Source organism: Canis lupus, chromosome 5, assembly GCF_048164855.1.
Source record: "Canis lupus baileyi chromosome 5, mCanLup2.hap1, whole genome shotgun sequence".
In the NCBI taxonomy this organism is placed as follows: Eukaryota; Metazoa; Chordata; class Mammalia; order Carnivora; family Canidae; genus Canis; species Canis lupus.
In genome coordinates, this window is record NC_132842.1 from 80,462,540 (window position 1) to 80,466,453 (window position 3,914).

Sequence of the window (3,914 nt, forward strand, 5' to 3'; positions counted from 1 at the left end):
TGGGGTCTGGCCTTGGCTCAGGCCGAGGCTGCTGTGTGACTCAGGGCAAGCCCCTCGCCGTCTCTGAGCCTCTGTGACAGGAGGGAAGGGCTCTGTCAACAGGCCTGGCTCTCCTGGCTTCAGGGACGGGGCCAGGAGCAGAAGGTGGGGGCGCACTGTGGGTCCTGGGAACAGCACGAGGTCTAATCTGCTGTTGACATTCCTCTGGGTCTAGGGGCTTGGGTTTCTCCTGACCCGTGTGATCCCCGGCCCCTGTGCAGGCGGGCACTGGGTTGGGGCACTTGGTGCATGTCACTCTGGGGTGGATTAGGGTCCCCGGGGCCCGGGGATTGGGGGTGCTGAGAAGCGGGGAGATTGGGGCAGGGCTGAAGGCCAGCTGCCAGCTGCGGGTTCTTCTCCCTTTGGAGTCTATTTGTGGGACCAGACTGGGCCCTGGAAATCCCCATCACTCATATGCTAACTGAGCACCTACCATGAGCCCAGGGTAGACAGGAAACGAACCATCTGCCCTCTCTCACCACTGTTATCCCCAGTGAACAGAGGGGTAAACTGAGGCTTGGAGAGAGAGAGGACACACAGCTATTGATGATGGTGGAATTTGTTTTGTTGTCATTGTTTTTAAAATTTTATTGAAATTCAATTAATTAACATGTAATATTGGTCTCAGAGGTAGAGGTCAGCGATTCACCGGTCTTACATAACACCCTGTGCTCATGACATCACGTGCCCTCCGCCATGCCCATCCCCCAGCCACCCCGTCCCCCCCCCAGTTTGTTTCCTATGATTGAGAGTGAGATCATGTGACAATTGTCTTTCTCTGATTGACTTATTTCACTGAGAATAATATCCCCTGGTTCCATCCACTATGATGCAGATGGCAGGCTTTCGTATTTTTGATGGCTGAGTAATACTCTGTCGTGTGTGCACCGCGTCTTCTTTATCCGTCAGCCGTCGATGGACATCTGGGCTCTTTCCACAACCTGGCCGCTGTGCACACTGCTGCTGTGAACACCGGGGTGCAGGTGCCCCTTCGGTCACTACATCTGTACCTTTGGGGTAAATCCCTAGTAGTACAATTGCTGGGCTGCAGGGCAGCTCTGTTCTTAACTTCTTGAGGAACGTCCACACTGCTTTCCAGAGCGGCTGCACCAGCGTGCGATCCGATGCCAGGGTCTGAATTCTGGGGAGCCAGGTGCTCGAGCCTGCACATTGAATGCCCACGCCGTCACGTGACCGACACTGGGGGCAGAACCCGAGAGGGATGGACGCTGAAAAGGGGCATGGCCGGGGCTCTCCGACCTGACCTGGGCTCTCCCACCTGATCTGGGCTCTCCCACCTGTCCCGGGCTCTCTCACCTGACCTGGGCTCTCTCACCTGACCCGGGCTCTCTCACTTGACCCAGGCTCTCTCACCTGTCCCGGGCTCTCTCACCTGACCTGGGCTCTCTCACCTTCCCTGGGCTCTCTCACATGACCCAGGCTCTCTCACCTGTCCCAGGCTCTCTCACTGTCCTGGGCTCTCTCACCTGACCCGGGCTCTCCCACCTGTCCCAGGCTCTCTCACCTGTCCCAGGTTCTCTGCTGAGCAGCGCCAGCTCCCAGGGTGTCCCCAGGCTGGGTTCTGCACATCCATGGCTGACGAGGGGCCAAAAGAGAGACCTCACTGGTCTGCGAAGACAGCTTCTCCTTGAGCTGCGCCTCCAGCAAAGGCCTCGGGCTGCCGACCCTCGCCGGCCCTCGCCGACCCTCCTTATCAGGCCAGGAGTCAGCGACGAGGAAAGGGGGAAGTCTCCGGTGGAGGCCCGCAGGAGGACGGCAATGCTGCCGCCGAGCCTCAGTCTCCCCACCTCACACACCACGGTGGGATCAGATGAACTGCCCAGCGCACCCGCCTCATTCATTCACGCAGGACGCCGGGCCTCTTCCGGGACCTGAGATCATAAGGGACAACGTTGATTATACTCACTCAGCGCCAGGCCCCGGGTTGAGAGCTCTGCACTCACGACCTCTTTGGCTCCACACGGGACCTCCAAACGGTAGACACCGTCTCAGGCCCCCCGTGCAGAGAAGGCATGGAAGGGTCGGTCCTCCGCGGCACAGCTGGGGTTCAAGCCCGGGTCAGCCTGGAGGCAGAGCCCAAACCCCAGGCAGCCCTTAACCCTTGACCTGGTTCTCGGTCCTGGACACCAGGGGTGGGAACGAAATTCTAGACTCATTCTTTCGTGGGCCTGCTGGATGGAAAGCTCCATGGAGCCAGGGGCGGCACCTGGTAGGTACTGAGGAGACGAAGGCACGAGTGGGTAAGCAGCCGCCCAGGCCCAAGGTGGCCAGGGCCACTGGAGGAGACCCCGAGGGCCTTGGGGCAGGTGCTGGGCCCGGGAACCCTCTGCTTCGTGGCAATCTGCCTGGCCTCTCCACTACCCAGGCTCCTCTGGGGCTTGCAGGGTCCGTGGAGATGGGCCGGTGGCGGGTTCCAGGAGGCCTCGGATAGAATATCAGTGCTTGAGCCCTTGAAAATCTGATCTCGCCCCAGCCCACCTCCCCAAGGTTCTCCCCAGACCATCAATCAGCAGTGAGACACGATCGTATTTTATAGCCAGGCCAGGGTGGGGGGTGGCATGAAACCCAAGCCCCCGTTCCTCCTGCCTGCTGAGGGGGATCAAGGCAGTCCCAGCAGAGCCTTAACTCTTTGTGGCCCTGTTCCTGCCAGCTGTGGGTCCAGCTCATCTGTCCCACAAGCCCCTGCCAAACAGAGTGCCTCGGGGGTGATGGAGTGATGTACGGAGAGGAGGGTGCGAGTTCTGGGGTCTTGACTGCTCCTAGGGGCCTGCGGAAGGCCTGTGGATCAGAGTATGGTTCTGGCCCAACACTTGGGAAGCGCTGGCCCTGGCTCAAGGCCTACCCGCCGTGGCTGTGTGACGTCAGGCAGGTTGCATCCCCTCTCTGGGCTCAACTCCTCAGCTCCTGCCCTGGGATCCTAACAGCACCTCCCTATCTTCCGAGGGGTCGTCCTATTACCTTCAACATGGGTGACATGCGGTTCTTGGCCTTGGGTCCCCCTGTCTTTATAACTGGGTCCTCGTATCCATAGTAAGAGGCCCTTGCCTCTCCTAGGGACTGTCCAGGTCGCCGTGGAGCCCAATCTTGTCATCTCCTGAACAAGTGTGATATCAACTTGCCTCATTGTCTTGGGTGGAGCTGGAGTCATCGCCAGGGCTGCCCCGGGAGGGGCTGAGCGCCCTGTCGCTGAGGGGCATTCAAGCAGACTGGTGGCTGTGAGGCCAAAGAGGCATCTTGGGGGAGGGGTGAGCTAGGTGGCCCTGAAGGCCCCTCCCAGGGCTGCTGGGGGGTGGGGTAGGGGGTAAGGGGGCCAGGGAGGTGCTCTTCTGGTCTCCAGTTACCAGCTCCTGGAATCACATAGGTCATTTTGAGGAGGAGGGAGCTCCTCCTCAGGTGGATGAGCCTCTGGGGATGCGGGTGTCACGCCAACAGCTGGATGTGCTGGGTTGATGGATGGCTGTTAGAAAATCAATTTTCTGAAGCCCACTCAGTGGGGTGGGCAGGCAGGCCTTGGGGAGGCTCGGGCCAGCCCCAGGAGGGGCTCTGTGCCCGGCAGGTGGGCCGCAGCCCCCACTCCTCCGCAGATCCAGGGCCCCGTCACCTCCCTCCTGCTCTTCCCCAGGCTGTGCCTCGGGCTTGGAGACACCTCCCCTGTCCCCTTCCTGGCCTCCTGGGGGGTGGGGTGGGGTGGGGAGGGGAACAAGCGCCCAAGCCCCGGGCAGGTGTGGAGCCCCCGGGCACCTCGTCCCAACTCTAACTTCTAACTGGCTGTGTGAGCTCTCTGGGACTCAGTTTCCCTATCTGTAAGCTGAGGAAGTTGGGCTACATTTCTCCTCATTTCCCAGGCTGCTCCT

At 60.4% G+C, this 3,914-nt stretch overlaps 1 long non-coding RNA gene across 1 annotated transcript; it reads right to left on the reverse strand.

Annotated features, from left to right (window-relative positions):
- Positions 1-768: 768 nt before the first annotated feature.
- LOC140633069 (uncharacterized) lies at positions 769-3,112 on the reverse strand. The gene is made up of 3 exons (XR_012030707.1): positions 3,019-3,112; positions 1,565-1,931; positions 769-1,239 (listed from the first exon to the last, which is right to left on the reverse strand). It is a non-coding gene; the product is annotated as an uncharacterized lncRNA (long non-coding RNA).
- Between the last annotated feature and the right edge of the window lie 802 nt (positions 3,113-3,914).